The sequence below is a fragment of the Chaetodon auriga genome, chromosome 14 (assembly GCF_051107435.1).
Source record: "Chaetodon auriga isolate fChaAug3 chromosome 14, fChaAug3.hap1, whole genome shotgun sequence".
Classification (NCBI taxonomy): domain Eukaryota; kingdom Metazoa; phylum Chordata; class Actinopteri; order Chaetodontiformes; family Chaetodontidae; genus Chaetodon; species Chaetodon auriga.
The window spans coordinates 25888135-25905271 of NC_135087.1; the positions used below are offsets into that span (position 1 = coordinate 25888135).

Below are 17137 nucleotides of genomic sequence, written 5' to 3' on the forward strand. Positions count from 1 at the left end.
CTCTCCTGCTTTTAGTTTCCCTGTCCCTCCTAACACTTTGTCCCATCCCTGTTCTTTTTCTACCTTTCTTCCGCCTTCTTTCTCTCTATGCCTTCCATCTCTCTTGGCTGTCTTTGGCCAAGCTAATTCCCTCTTCAGATGGTGCATCTCCCATTTGTGTACTTATCAAAGTGTTTGGACTATCCAACAGAAGTTGTAGGAAGGTGCAGTCGTTAATATGTTTAGATGGTGGCACACAATTGGTATCCTCCACCTCTCTCTCTGCATCACATGAGAGGTTCAGAGGCTCCGCAAGTGCCATAAGACTCTGGAGACATCCATACATGGGTGTTTAGGTTGGTTCGCAGCTGGTGGGTGTGTATTGCATGTGTATGTGCACTGCATGTGTATGTGCACTCGCACCTCAAACTACTATCAATTAAGAGATAAAATAAGATAAGATACAACTTTACTGATCCCACTCGCAACGGAAATGACAGTGTTACAGACAGCAATAATAGCAAGAATAAAGAGACGTAGAAAAAGAAAAGGAATACAAAATAGAGTCAACTATACACTAAACAAGCTGGTCAGGAGAGCTGGCTCTGTCCTGGACTGCCCTCAGGACACCTCTGGACACTTAGCCATCCTCTCTCAAGGCAATAGTGTCTTTACACTCTCGTATATAGTGTACATATATATGTACTGTATGTATTACAGTTGACCCCATATGCTATTACAATCACCCCTGCACATCTGGACAGGTGTAACATTTGACCTCTAGTGTTTCTATTAATATTATAATTCTAATATTGCTTGTAAAAACATTTAATGACTGTTAACAAGAACGCAGATAGGGGAGAGTGGGGTAACATGAGACACTTTTTACTTATGTTGTCCTGGAGGTAAGGAAAAATGACACAGAAATTGCATGAAAACATATACCTTTATTTCAGGATGTCTCCTATCAAATGAAATTATCAAAATGCATATCTGGCAAAGCTGCCCAAAATAATAACTTCTCAAAAAATAAGTGTTCCTGTGGCTCAACTTGCCCCAGGTTAGGGGTAAGATGAACCAAGTCAGTGGGTAAATTGAGCCATCTGAGCCATCTGTTTTAACAGTTTTGAACTTCTGGGAACAAACCACCAGTTAGTTTTAAAATCATTTAACCATTCAATCAAAACAACTATTCAATATTCCAACTGTCAAGGTTGCAGGGGAATGTGAACTGTTGCTCCCTCCTTGCAGTTCCTCCAGCCTTTTGAGGTTGAGGTAGCTTCTTCAGTACATCACTACGTGGGACAGATGCCTCATCCTTTTCCTTGAATGCAAAGGTGGGTTCCTACTGTCAGTGATCCCCCAGATTCTTCTGAGGAATCTGGCACTCACTTTGTTGCCCTCAAGGCCGTCAACCAAGCCAATGTAATGGTGGCTCCTGCATTTGGATGCAAATTTTATGGTGGCGAAGTCACCAACTACCGGATCTGAAACATCTGGTTCAGTTCTTTCATTGCTGGAGCTCTCATGCTCAGAAGTGTCATCAAATGGGAATGGCAACATCACTCTCCTCAGTGCTGCTTTCCACTGTGATTTTCGTCAGGGTTTGTTTCCTCCTCAGCTTTCCTTGCTCTTTGATGGTTCTTTCTGTTTTGCCTTTCTATTTATTTTTCCTTTCTTTATGGGCACATTCGATTGCCTGCTTTTCAGGTGTATCAGTCAGGATTCTTGTCTTCACACGCTTTTGGTTTGTTTGTTTCCTGGGTTGCTTACTTTTGGGTAAGGGTAGAATCTCAGTAGGAGACACATAGGATCCAGCATGGTTGGACTGTGAATCTGTGTCACTTGGCGAAGCACATGCATGTGCAGGGCCTGGTGAAGATAGCTCAGCAGAAAGGGAGGTTGAAACCACGGGTGCATCACCTGCAGCTGCAGGCTGCTGCTCCAGGTTAGGCCTGTCTGACACCATGGATGGCTTGAACTCTGCATCGGAGAAGACATCTCTGTTGTAAGGGATAATCTCAGTGGATCTGAATCCAGAGGAGATATTCTGTGGTGTCATTGCTGACATGAAAGGATCATTCACACAGCCAGGGATTTGGTATATGCTGTCTGTTTTGCCTGAGTTGGATCTCATCCAACCATCAAGAGCTCTGTTGTAATAGGTCTTAAATGGACCATACACAGTCTTATCCAGAGGCTGCAGGCAATGGGATGTGGGAGGTGGAATTATGAACATAACAATACCATTTGTTTTTGCTATGTCCAAAGCCTTCAGTGAAATGTAGGCTTCATGGTTATCCAAGATTAGCAGCAGTGGCAGGTCCGGGAGCACTTGGTCTGGATGTTCAAAGAACACAACGAAGGTGTCTTCATTGATGCAAACCTGATCTGGTGGAGGTACCAATTGATCCTGGAGGTGCTCTTGTAATGAAGTGGTCTTTGTATCTAACCCTTGGGAAGATGAACATGGGAGGGACTGCATTACCAGTCGCATTGACTGCACAGACCACAGTCACAAGTGCGCCCACTTGCTTCTTTCCTTTTTCTGCCACTACCTGCTTTGGTGACTGTACTACCTGTTTCGTCAACTTTATAAATCATGTTTGGAGGGAATTTATGCAGGTAAAACAAAGAAAAGTGCAATGATGATAATCGGAATAGTTAAACCTTAAGTAATGCAAAAAATATTAGCAAGTACACATTCCTTAATAAACTATGGTAATTATTGCTGGTAAGTAAATGTGTCAGTTTGTTGTTTATTTACTTAGCTGTTGTATGTAGTTGTCATAAATAGTTATTAATTCTCTGTGTCAGCTCTGTTAGTTACCAACTACGCTCCTCCAAGTGGTTTCTTTTCAATGTACCCCGGGTTTTAACTGATTTAGGGAAAACTGCATTTTCCTACTATGCCCCATGGGCTTGGAATAATCTGCAGAAAGATCTTGGATTAGAAACACTCATATCAATTAATAAATTTAAGGGCATCATAAAGAATGTGGTGACGGAGACATGTGCTTATTTTCTTGAGAGGTCCACTATGTTTTAATAGTTGTTCTTGTTGTTTTATTGTTGAATATTCTGTTTTGTTTTGTTTTTTGTTTGTTTGTTTGTTTTTTGTTTAATATGTCATATTTGTTGCATCTTAATATGTTGTGACTGGCTGCTACCTTGGCCAGGTCTCTCGTATAAAAGATATTTTGAATCTCAGTGGGACTTCCTGGTTAAATAAAGGTAATAATAATAATAATTAAAAAATGTTTGTAAATATATGTATTCTCTTACCTGTCCATCACGTTAGCCAGATTGTCAAAGAACTCCCCAACTGTAGTTTTATTGAAGGCTGTAGCCCCTCCCAAAGATGTCGCTTCAGGCATACGGCAGGAGAGATGGTGGCATGCCATAAAATTCTTGAACCGCTCTTTACCTAAAAAAAGTAATGATACTGTATTGAACTACACAAAATAAATGAGTCTATGCCAACCTACTGAGTCATGTTATTTCTTGCATATCCTACCAGCTAAACCTTTCTCTCTCCAGTTGCTGGGGGTAGGAATATTGTTTCTTTCTGCCAATTCCAATGCTAGTTCACAGCATTTCTTTGGAGCTAGGCCATGGAACTGCTCCGCAAGCTTCTTGATATGGTCTGCTAGCTCCTTCTCCACCTCCGCTGAGAAGACTCTCTTTGCTTCTGCTGTTCCACTGTACCCTACTGTTTTTACTTCCTTTGCCTCCCTCTTTTTCATGTACCTCCTCAATGTTGGCTTGTCAATATTTCTTTCTTTTGCAACTGATCTGATGGACTTGCCACCCTTGACATCATTGGCTGCTCTCTCCATCTCTTCAAGGGGTGTTGGGCCCCAGCTTGTTTTCCTCATGTAGGTTCTCGGCATGATACCTTTTCTACAATGGTTAACATATGACAAAAACAACAAACCAGTTGAGTATATTCAACTGAAATACCATTTTATATGTCAGAGACTTAACTGAATTTCAGTGCCTTATGGTGGGGTAAGTTGAACCATTGGCTCAATTTACCTCATAGCCTTTAGCTCACTTTGTCCCATAGCCACCATTTTGGACAAAATGGGCTAACTTAGAAATTCAGGCTAACCTGTCGTGAAGTAATTCACATGATTTTATATGTTAGTAATCCACCAAAATACATAATATATAATTTCAGACCTGTATAAATTTGCTTTGACATAACAGTCATTTTACCTGATATGCAGAAAATTTACTTTGACAAGCAAAAAACAGTTTTTTGTGTACAAAAAAAAATACTTATTACTTCTCCCATGTGCTTCTCTGCATCACAGCAAGATGGACATGATGGGTGCTTCTTGAATTTATGGTCACATGACAAAACATTCTCGGTAACCTAGATACAAGGGGTGGGTCAACTTACCCACTGGCTCATCTTACCTCACGCTCCCCTATACATTACCTTATATTATATTTCAATAAGGGTTCGAGTAATGACATCAAAGCCAAAAAATGTTATATTAATTGCATTGTTAACCCTAGTTAATGTTATTTGACATAGATAGATAGTTCAAGGTGCAAAGACCCTCAGAAGTCTCATCCTTGCACAGAGGGGAGTCATTGTACAGCATTATTGCAGTTGGTAGCGTTATGTTTTCCAAATACATTGGTTAGCCTTCGCATTTTTTCTCTTGTAACATTAGAAGTAAAGACATACTGTTTGACAGCACAAAAAAAGTATGCAAGATAAGCAGTAAAACACAATTATGCAAGAGGGAAATAAGAATTTTCCCAGGCGGCACAGTGGCGCAGCAGGTAGTGCGCGTGCCTCACAGCAAGAAGGCCGCCGGTTGGATCCTGGGTCGGGCAGGGCCTTTCTGTGTGAAGTCTGGGTAGTGTGTGTGCCTCACAGCAAGAAGGTCACTGGTTCAATCGGACAGGGCCTTTCTGTGTGAAGTTTGCATGTTCTTCCCGTGCATGCATGGGTTCTCTCCGGGCACTCCGGCTTCCTCCCACAGACCAAAAACATGCTCATTAGGTTAATTGGTGAGTCTGAAAATTGTCTGAGTGTGAATGGTTGTCTATCTATATATATATTTGTGAGTTTATTTTATCTTAGTTGTGAGTTCATCTTATTTTATTTTATTTTATTTTATTTTATTTTATTTTATCTTATTTTATTATCTTTTCTTTCTACACGGGGGTTGCAATGCAAATTTCATTGACATGTCCATGCTCAATGACAATAAAAGCCATCTTGAATCTTGAATCTTGAATCTTGAATATGTTGCCCTGCAATCGACTGGCGACCCATTCAGGGTGTACCCCGCCTCTCGCCCGTTGACAGCTGGGATAGGCTCCAGCCCCCCCGCAATCCCAAAAGGGATAGTCGGTATAGAAGATGGATGGATGTTACATTCCCCCTTTATGTACTTATAATACAAGGACTAACTAGCGCTGCACCACTATAAGAGAATGTAAGGGCATTAGCCTCAGTCTTCTCGCACAATGGCATGTTTGTACCCGTCAAGTGCATATTTAAGACTCCTTTTACAGGATTCTTTCAACCAAGTAATGTAGCTAATCTTAGCTTAATTAGCTCACGAGGTAACACTGATGAAATTTGCCACTATTATCACTGTGAACTGCATACTGTGCGACAAAGGAAAAAATGACAGGCCTAGCAACAGTTACTAAGGGGGACAGGGCTTAGTGACCTGACAATTGCTAACTCTAATCAGTTTCTGAGTTCAAGGCTTATCTTAAGGCATAAGTCAAATCCTGTCCTTTGTCTGTCAACAAAGCAAAGTTAGTGAATATTCTCTCCATTCATAGTCCGAGGGTAGAGTAGATTGTATCCGTTTCCATGTGAGTTAAAGTAACATCATTACAATAACTACTCTTCAAAAAGGTAAAGGTGAAGGTCATTACTTAAGTTACTTAGCTGAAGGAGACATTTAGTCAATTTTGTCTTATGTTCATGAACAAAGGATAATGAGCGATTTATGTGTTGGTTGTTGTAATCAGGCTTGGCTGGCAGTACACTGCAGAGTAGTCAACACTGATACAGGTGATTGACTGAGGTACTTACAACAAGCAACTGTGGCTGACATTAATTAAAAGTGACACAGAAAGTTAGAAGCAAATTTGGTGCAAGGCATCTTGGGAATTGATGTCCTTAAACTTCTTTGTGGTTTACTATTGGAGGTAAGTGATTTCCGGAATGAAACGTAACCATAAAAATAAATCAACAATGTTCAGTGGAACAGAACGGTAATTCGAAACTCGTGTGTTTTCCAAAGTAGGTTTCATTTAACCTTGAGAGTGAAGGTAGAGGAACTGTTGGAAAATTCATGCTCACCAGTTTTGATTTGAGCTTTTAAGGACTTTAACAAATAGGAATTCGAACTCACTTAACATGTTTATGTTAAGTAGACTTTCTTTCAGTCACTTGCTTTCACCCCCACTGTCATCTGTGCTTCTGCCAGTGCAACAAGGGGTGGCTTTCTGGGTTAGTATTATGTGTGGTGGATATAATGAATGTTGAACAGACTAAAGAATATTGTGATATTTGCAGTAAATTGGAGATATGTGTGTGATGTGTGAACAGTTTTCCATTTTCTGAGGAGTGTTTGTACAGTTGTATGAAAAATATACCATAAAAACTGAGTGGAGGAATGAGGACACAATAAAGGAAAGGCAAAAAGATTAGACAAAACAAAAGGAGAGATGAGGAGGGCCTTCACCTTGTTCTTACCAACAATAAAAGCCTTAAAATCGACCTAGCTTTATCTCTCAATACATATGTCTCTCTATGCCAAACCAAGAGGGCATTAAATTCAAACCACACAAGGCAGACTTAATAGTTATTCACACTTTGAACGCCGTTTCCTGGCTGGGGGAAATGATTGACAGGTTGTATCCATAGTGTCAGCAGGGCAGCCACGCCCCTGCTGACTAAGGTAGAAATTAAAGAACAGCAGGCTCTAAATTACACCTTAGCAAAGACCTCTGGCAAGAAGACAGGAAGAGAAGCATGATGAATGAGAAAAGGATCAGAACGGAAAGATAGAGGGTGAGTCGGGTGGGACCATGGAGTTGATTGGAGGAATGGTTCAGAAACACATTTGTAGCCACACACAAGCACATGCACATACACAGATACTGGTGGACACACAAACATAGACACCAAGGTAATGGGTCTGCAGTACTGTTGGATTGGGATGGGAGAGACACTTAAATGCCATCTCTACAGTTGGTACGCTATTTACTCCCTCACACACAAACACACACCATGCAGGCACACAGTCATCTCTGCTCTCTCTGCTGTGATCTCAAAGCATTCAGACTGATATGAGAGCAGCAACAAAAAATGGCAGAAGAGTTCCTGGATAAGCAGGAAATAGGCTATAAGAGTGACAGATCATTCAACACATTCTCACTCCCAACTCAACACATACGACACTGGGTACCCTTTTTGCGTCATTTTTCATGTGCAGGCCTCGGCAGTCAAGTTAGCAATAATAAATATATAACATCTAGTTAGCAACGTCCGATTAAACTTTCAAAATAAAGCCTGTTGAGAACATTGTGAAATCATCAAACTCTCTTATATGGGAAAGTTTGTCCCGTCCCTGCTTTGTCCCTTGCCAGTTTTAGGCAATGAAATGACTTTTAGGAACTTTTAGGCAATAAAACAACTTTTAGAGTTTTCGGGAAAAGATCATGGTTTGGCTTAAAATAACTATGTTACTTAATTTAGAAAAGAAATCAACCTTTACTTTTGGTTTCACACGGGACACAAGCCTCAGTCTCATGGGTGAGGGTACTGTCCCCCCATCCAACCACTTCACATGCCTCTAAATACAGGCTTTTCTCACTCTTTACACTACATCATTTCATGAGATGGGAATGAGAATGGCCTGTCTACAGAAGTCTATCGGACAACTCTTGTTGAAAAATAGTGTGAAATGGGTTACTAGTGCATTAAAAAGTGACGTCAAGAGATCCTGAGCAAGCATCCACATGTGGTGAGTTATGAGTCAGAATGGGTGTAATCATTGCTTTGTGCACATTGTAAGGTAACAAACAACTGATGAACAGCATCTACTGCGGTTGTTATATAGAAACTGTTCTCTTATCAGTCCATATTTCGTAAAGTATAGGTATGATGATATGCTTTATTTTCATTATTGTTGACAAATGCAATGGAAAGGAAGAAACAACAACAGACTGATCCCACTTTCAAGTTTTATCTTTGTATCCTGATGTATTTTCTTCTTCTCTGCCATAGAGTTCCACTGTTCCAAATATATTAAAAAGACATTGGTGAGCCACATAGTTGCACTTGGTGACATTCCTGCTCTAAGTGTAATTTATTTTCAGTCAGTTCCACATACACTATCCTGCTGCAGGAAATATATTTGATAAAATAAATTAATAGATAGATTTGAGTAACATTTACTAAAAACTCCAGTGCTGTCTTGGGAGCCTTTTGTGAAAATATATATTTGTGACATTTACTTCCTCAGTAGGAACCAATGGACATGGGGCTGAATTCCACACTGGGTTGATTTTGGCAGATTTTTTTTGAGAAAAACAACATTTTAGGAGTCAATAGAAAAATACAGTGAATTACTTGTTAATATGGAGACAGATATTATTTGCAGAGTATGGTATTGCTACTTGCTGGTGCCATACCACTGGCTGCTGTCTGATGGTCAACTAAGTGTTTGCTGCTAAGACAGATGGTGTACTGTAGGTCTACCTCTGTCTGAGTAAAGTGCTGCCAGCCTAGCTTCAAGGGGCCTCAACTGGAGCAGTGCCTTCAGAACAGACTCTTCACCTGAAGAGAGAGAAACAAAGGGCAATACAATTTCACACATGCACATTCACATGTAGATTCAAACCTACATAGGCTCTGAAGCGGCTCACTGACACAAATGTAGACATAGAAGCCACACACACATCTCCTAAGAACTCACACATGCACAACCTACTTCACGTGTAGAGTAGCATTCCCAGCTGAGTGCCTCTCTCCAACCTGGCAATTTCAGCAGAAAGAAAATCCAGCTAAAGTACACAGGGCGCCATGCTGATTTCACAATAGGGGGATTGAATAGCAGAATGGCCTCACTACAGCCCTCGTTACTGATCCGGAAAGATCCAACTCAAATATTCAAACAGCACTCCATCATTCGCACTTATGTGTATATATAAAGATGAAGCTAGATTGTTGAAGTCACAGTTTTTTAACAGTCTTGCGACAGCAGTGTTGCGTTTTTGCTGTAAATACTGGTCATCTAATGCAGGAAATCTTTACATGCATCTATGCTTACTTTCAGTGATCAATGAAAAACACACATGCACATGATACAAAATATAGTTCATGCAAGGAAATTTACATGGTCATAAACATAGCACCACCAGACAGTGATGTTTTGGGTGACATTTAGCTTTTAGGTTGCACAAGATGCTCCTGTAAATGAATCATGAGTAAATCTGTGAGGTGTGAATAATAGATGGGAGGAGAGGTAAAAAACAAAGGAGCACTGTTATTATTTGTTAATAAGACACTCTGGAGCATCACTAACTAGATCTCATTACCACAATACACGCAGGCATGCATACACACACGCCCACAGCCACATACACATGTCCTCCTGCCCACATGCACACACTCCTTCATGCCAAACACATGCAGAAGTCTCTCATTCTGCATGACTATTTTTACCTGTGAAGCCTGTCGTTGCCTAGCACTCTGTAATTACATACCACACTCTACCAATGAATGATTAGAAACAATGATGGATGGCTTAACACTGTCATCTTAGAATGCTAATGCTAATTACGGGACAATACATGCGTTGTACACCTGATACATGTGATAACCTGCTTCCATAACTGTAGAACAAGTGTGATAAAGGTGGACAGTGAGTCTCCTGTTAATCAACAGATAAGAGATGAAGTAACTCCACTCTTGATTCTTCTTAAATAAACAGTTCCAGTAATTAGTTTGTGTTTGCCTCACCAAATACTAACAAATGCTAATTTCTTTCTTGAAAAATAAAATTAGTTTTTTCTCTCTGCAATTCAAATTATCTCCTTTTCTTAATTGTGTGTGCTTAGCATGGCTATATATCTTCAATTAATGGCCTGATTTTGTCATGATCCTGCATGAAATCACTGTCAAAATTGTTTTGAGCCATTTATTTATTACTGTGCACTTTGTTATATTTTCTGAATATGGACGGTCTTTCTTTTCACTGCCAGAAAGGATGAAGAAGTATTCTGGTATGAAAATATTAAAATTTCTGTCATGTGTGGCAATACAGTTATTTAGACTCTGTCTCTGACAAATTTTGGTTGTATTTGGATAAAGAGACGGGTTGTGCATGTCTGCTTATACATGCATGTGTGTGCAGACACGGATGTGAAGAGTTGCATTTATGATTGCAGCTGAGGCTGTGGGCTGAGTAATTGCCTGTCTTGGTAGCGAGATCGTGGTAGCAAGCTAAAAGTCAAGTGCTCTCTTCCTGCTGTAAACCTCATTTGGATTCCACATAGCCAGCTAGCAAGCCAACACCAACCTTGGGCCTGTATTATTCATAGCTTGACAGATAGCCCTCACTAAAAGCATTGGAACTGGGCCAGGTGGTGATGGAGCGACAGGGAGAAGCGGCACCACTGCACCTCAATCTCTGCCTGGCAGGAGGGGAGGAGAGGAGAGGATACAGTGCATAAGTAAAATACAGGAAAAGATAGAATGGAACAACTGGAAAGTCTAAGTGGGCCAGGGAAAGGGAGTAGGGATATATAGATAAAGAGACTAAGTAGGTGAAGACGGGACAGAGAGTGAAGAAGGAAATCAGGCAGAATTATCAGAAAGCCTCACGAAGTGACTACAAAATGTTAAAGCACAGCTTACATTATAACGGGGATAGAAAGTGCGTGCACAAGCCAAAAAAGGGTGGACATGGAGAGAAGACAGTAGTAGAAATGAAGAGCAAGTGAGTGAAACCATTTGAAATAGAGGAGAGAAAGATGCCTGGAAAAGAGAACAGGCAGCCATCCACCCCCGCCAAGCTCAGCAACCCTTCTGCCTCCATGTGCAGAACCAGATAAGGTCGCATTAATCAAAATCTGCCACTTCCCTTTCCAAAAAACACTGTCTATGCCATCAACCCCCCTTCTGTGAAGTATCTGTCAGAGAAATGGAAATTTCCATGTTTAATGGGAAAGCCTTATATCACCAAAAAGGTGATGAGGGCTGAGGGTGAAAAGAACAGAGTTGGTTGAATCTGTCAGTTATGTCATTACCTTATACACTTGAGACTGCATGGGGTTGGGGCTCATTTCAGTTTGGCTCTGACACCGTTGTTATCATTTCAACAGTGTGATGAAGCTGGACTGAGATTTTTCCTTGTCTTGTAAAACTACACTCACTTGTGTAATAATACGATATTAAAGCAATACAATATTGTCTGTATACATTACAGTCTCTTCCTTAGCACATTAAACAGTAATAGGACTGTTTTCTCCAGCATATTCTGTCTCTATATAAACCTCTAATGCAACTTCCAACTCACTTTGATAGCATTTCAAAGCCAGGGTCACTAAATGTACAGTGGACTACACATGTGACTCCCTCATGATGCCTTTCTCTCTGATGCAATTTGTTTATTTTATTTATTATTTTCCTTTGTAATTTCCCCCCTTATTTACCTCCTGTGCATATTATAACAGGACTGCAGATTACCTCTCTGACATGACAGGGCGTCAGATAAACAGGTGGTGTTTACGCTTTTTTCATCCTGCTCCTGCTTTTTTCTTCATTTTTACATACCAACCTCCCCAAGGAAAGACATCAAAGGGAATAATAGATCATATGTGATTAGAGAGGAGTGTGTCAGAGGGACATGGGCATGAAGTGGGGAGGTGAGGGTGGGTGAGGGGGTGGGGAGCTGAGGACTAACTTTAGTCAGGGCACCTGGAGCCAGGCCTGGGGTTGGGGCTCACAGGCAAGCGCCTGGTGGCCAGGTCTCTGCCCACGGAACCCGGCCGGGTGCAGTCCGAAGGAGCGGCGTGGGCCCACCTTCCCGTAGGCCCACCACCCGCAGGAAGGATCAGAAGGGGACGGTGCTTTGTGTTATGAGTGGCAGTTGTGGGCAGGGGCCCCGACGACCCAATCCCTGGACGACGACTCTGGCTATGGGGACATGGAATGTCACCTCGCTGGGGGGGGAAGAGCCAGACCTAGGGCGGGAGGTTGAGCGGTACCGACTAGAGATAGTCTCTGGAACCCAACTCCTTGAGAGAGGCTGGATTCTCTTCTACTCTGGAGTTGCCCGCAGTGAGAGGCGGCGAGCTGGTGTGGGCTTGCTTATAGCCCCCCAGCTCAGCCACCATGTGTTGGAGTTCTCCCCGCTGAGCGAGAGGGTCGCTTCCCTGCGCCTTCAGGTCGGGGATAGGTCTCTCACTATTGTTTCGGCCTACGGGCCAAACAGCAGTGTAGAGTACCCAGCCTTCTTGGAGTCCCTGGGAGGGGTACTGGAAAGTGCTCCAACCAGGGACTCCAATGCTCACGTGGGTAGCGACAGTGATACCTGGAGGGGTGTGATTGGGAGGAACGGCCTCCCCGATCTGAACCCGAGCCGTGTTCTGTTATTGGATTTCTCTGCTAGTCACAGTTTGTCCATAACGAACACCATGTTCAGGCATAAGAATGTCCATCAGTGCACGTGGCACCAGGACACCCTAGGCCGGAGGTAAATGATCGACTTTGTAGTCATATCATCTGACCTTCGGCAGTATGTTCTGGACACTCGGGTGAAAAGAGGGCTGAGCTGTCAACTGATCATCACCTGGTGGTGAGTTGGATCCGCTAGCAGGGGAGGAAGCGGGACAGACTTGGCAGACCCAAACGTACTGTGAGGGTCTGTTGGGAACGTCTGACAGAACCCGCTGTCAGGGAGGTCTTCAACTCCCACCTCCGGGAGAGCTTCGACCAGATTCCGAGGGAGGTTGGAGACATCGAGTCCAAATGGACCATGTTCTCCACTTCCATTGTTGATGCAGCCGTCCGTAGGTGTGGCCGTAAAGTCACTGGTGCCTGTCATGGCAGCAATCCCCAAACCCGGTGGTGGACACCAGAAGTAAGGCATGCCGTCAAGCTGAAGAAGGAGTCCTATCAGGCCTGGTTGGTTCATGGGACTCCTGAGGCAGCTGATGGGTACCAGCAGGCCAAGTGTGCGGCAGCTCGGGCGGTTGTGGAAGCAAAAACTCGGGTCTGGCAGGAGTTTGGGGATGCCATGGAGGAGGACTACTGGTCGGCCTCGAAGAAATTCTGGCAAACCATTCGGCACCTCAGGAAGGGGAAGCAGCTCTCTGTCAACACTGTTTACAGTGCAGGTGGGGAGCTGCTGACCTCGACTGGGGACATTGTCAGGCGGTGGAAGGAATACTTCGAGGATCTCCTCAATCCCACTGTCATGTCTTCTGTAGAGGAAGCAGAGACTGGGGACTCGGAGGTTGATTCATCCATCACCTGGGCTGAAGTCACTGAGGTAGTTTGCAAGCTCCTTGGTGGCAAAGCACCGCGGGTGGATAAGATCCGCCCTGAGAACCCCAAGTCACTGGATGTCGCAGGGCTGTCCTGGTTGACACGCCTCTGTGACATCGCATGGCAATCGGGGACGGTGCCTCTGGACTGACAGACTGGGGTGGTGGTCCCTCTGTTTAAAAAGGGGGACCGGAGGGTGTGTTCCAACTATCGGGGATCACACTCCTCAGCCTCCCTGGGAGGGTACTGGAGAGGAGAATCCGGCCGATAGTCGAACCTCGGATTCAGGAGGAACAATGTGGTTTTCGTCCTGGCCGTGGAACACTGGACCAGCTCTATACCCTCCACAGGGTGCTTGAGGGTTCATGGGAGTTTGCCCAACCAGTCCACATGTGTTTTGTCAGCTTGGAGAAGGCATTCGACTGTGTCCCTCGCGTCATTCTGTGGGAGGTGCTCCGGGAGTATGGGTTTGGAGGCCCTCTGCTGAGGGCTGTACAGTCCCTGTACAACCAGAGCAGGAGCTTGGTCCGCATTGCCGGCAGTAAGTCGGACCTGTTCCCAGTGCATGTTGGACTCTGCCAGGGCTGCCCTTTGTCACCGGTTCTGTTCATTATTTTTATGGACAGAATTTCTAGGCGCAGCCAGGGGGTTTGGTTCGGGAGCCGGCAGATTTCGTCTCTGCTTTTTGCGGATGATGTTGTCTTGTTGGCTCCCTCAAGCCAGGACCTCCAGCGTGCACAGGGGCATGCACTACGTGATCAGCTTTGTGGTTCCCAACCAGAAATGGATGGATGAACATTCCGACTTCTAACCCCAGAACCCATCCACATGCCCCCTAAAAAGGCTAAACGCTTTCTTAAAACAGTGTGTATTGTTTTAGCATTACATTACTAAAAGGTTATTTAATAAGTTATTCTGGCAAAATATGAGATCAGAAGATGGTTTGGGTCACCAGACATTAATAAGAGTGAACTCTATATTAACTGTAGGTTCATTTGGAGTTTAACAAATGGGTTAAACCACAGTTCTCCACTGTGAAAGATTCTGGAACAGTTTTTGGGCATGGTGGACCCAGAGCTGGGGATCTGGAATGTGACCCAAAGTCTGCAGAAGAGGCCACCCAGCTTGTGGATGTTTTCCTGTCAGTGGGAACTGGGGCAGAAAAACCACCTCCAGCTGTGAGGGCTAATTCACTGAATAAGTATAACAATAACAATAAGTCCAGTGGGGGGACAGGTGACAAGCTCAGGTTAGACTTCATTTCAGTGTCAGGCACTTCTCTCCCTGTAAACCAAAATCCAGAGAGAAATCTTTTTCCAGCTCTAGGCAAGACATGCACTTCTATCAGTGTACACATGCCCTGCAACCAGACAGAGTAAGCGTTCTCTTTTGTGTTCAGTTCCCTGACACTCTGACCCAGTAGACCCTGAAGACCAAGAAGGTCACACTGTCTTGGTCAGTGAATGGTGAGCATCAGGAAGCCCTCTTAAACAGCTTTCAGTCCATTGTCCTGTCCTGCATAGTTCCTAGAGAACTGTGGAGTGAAACCCCTTTCAACCTTAGTTGTGTTCATGGTGATGAGAAAGTGTACCACAGCAGAGGTACATTTACTTACCCTTACTTTAGGTGGTCTGACTTATCTTCTGTCAGCAGCTTTAGTGCCCAGACGGTCTTATCCAGTTATTCTTGGTAATGATATCCCTACACTGCTAGATTTGATACCACAAGCAAGAGGTAATAGCCAAATCAGCAGTGAGGGACAAGTAGAGAGCACTGTTGAGACACCAGTTAAGGAGGTTGACCTGCAGCAGCAGCTCAATTCTCAACCTGCAGTTAAAGATTTGGAGGCTGGTCCAGTCAGGCCACCAAAGTCCAGACAGCTATGGGGAAGCGTCAAAGCCCAGCCAGCCTTTACATTTTCACATTGTCTCTGCAGCACTGCAGCAAGCTGATCCGACATTAATATTCTGGTTTCACAAGGTCTCAGAGGTTGAGAGGCAGGGCAGAGTAGACTGTATAGCTGATGCTAGCTATGTGCAAGCACACACAGCACAGAGCACAGAGTGTTTGGCAAGAGTGACAGTGGCTGTTTCTGCTGAATCTAAAATGAACTTATCCTTTAACAAAAAGGTCTTTGCATGGATCCTTTCCATAATGTTGTCAGACAATAAGAATAACAATCTGAGATTGTCAGTGGCAAAACCAAAGACTTTTAGTGAACATACATTGACAGTGTGCAAACGCAGGGACAACATTGCAAGCCGTTTTTTGCCTGCCATCTGCTCACTACGCACTGGACCAAATGACTTTGAAAACAGCAAATTACTTGCTGTAACAAATTCCGTTTGTTAATGCCTATGCAATAAATAATTGTGTAATATCACTTCCATGAGGCTGTTCTTAGCAGAAAAATTATAGGCAATGAATTTGTTATTTCATATTCTTCGCAGCTATAGCAGAGTTCAAGCAAGTCTGTCATGTTCATTCTAATTTTGATTGCCATAAGTGGCATTCTTTGGCCTTACCACCAAATAAGACACTAAAGTGGTCAGGTTGGGAACCCATAGGTTTATGCGTTTTTCTCCTTTTTGCATTAAGGGATGCTTTAAATATGACCTATCCCAGGTTCACTGGGATAGTGTGCTTCTGTTCCAGGCATAGAAATTTTTGGGGAAAATACAAATCCCTGTGGTGGTGTGGTCCTGCATTTCTATGTAGATGGAGTCCGAACAAGGGCCCACTCATGGTGTTAGGTGTGTGTGTGTGTGTGTGTGTGTGTGTGTGTGTGTGTGTGTGTGTGTTTGTGTGTGAGAGAGAGAGAGAGAGAGAATAACAGCTGATATGAAAGCTATAGCCTGAGATGTCTGAAAACGCCCCAAATTACAGCGTCTCACGTGCGCTGAGCCTCCAACATTAAGACACTGTCTTTTGTTCTGTCCTGCCCCCCCCATACACACACACACACACACACACACACACACACACACACACATCTCTATTCCTCTTTTCAACTGTTCTGCTATAGATTTCTCTGTTTTGCGTGCTCACAAAAGAGAAATACATACACATACCCAAAAACATAGGTACATTCTCTTGTCTGTCTCCCTCCTATAGCCTCCATTTCTCCCTCCCACCTCTCATCTTTCCTCACTGGCTGGCTGAGAGGATGGCAAATCCCTCATGGATTTCCGGAGGGTATCACCATGGAGACAGGGCTCTGGCACACGTGTCTATAGATCCTCTTGCTGGATAGGGGGCACAGCCAGAGGTGGTGCATTCCTTCCTTCTTTAGTCTGCTCTGCTCTGGAGAGACAACAATGAGCTTAAGTTGAAGGGGAGAGGTAGGAAACATGGAGGAAGAGGTGAAAAGAGTAAGTAAAGGAAAGATGGAGAAAAATTGGCATGAGAGAAGGACTGAGGTAATATATACACAAAGATATATATCAAGGAGATGGAAAAAGTGTATTTGTAGAAGGAAAAGGAGCAGGTGAGGTTGTGATGGGTGAGAACAGGGAAGGGGAAAATATGAGGTGAGAATATTAGGTGACAGGAGGAGATGACAAGAGAGAGAGGAGTCAAGAAAAAAGCAGCAGTGAGAGGAGGCAGAGGAAG

The 17137-nt window shown here is 43.5% G+C and overlaps 1 protein-coding gene across 17 annotated transcripts in view; it reads left to right on the forward strand.

Annotated features, from left to right (window-relative positions):
- myt1lb (myelin transcription factor 1-like, b) overlaps positions 1–17137 on the forward strand; it is a 139271-nt gene that overhangs the window by 80186 nt on the left and 41948 nt on the right. The window lies entirely within an intron of this gene.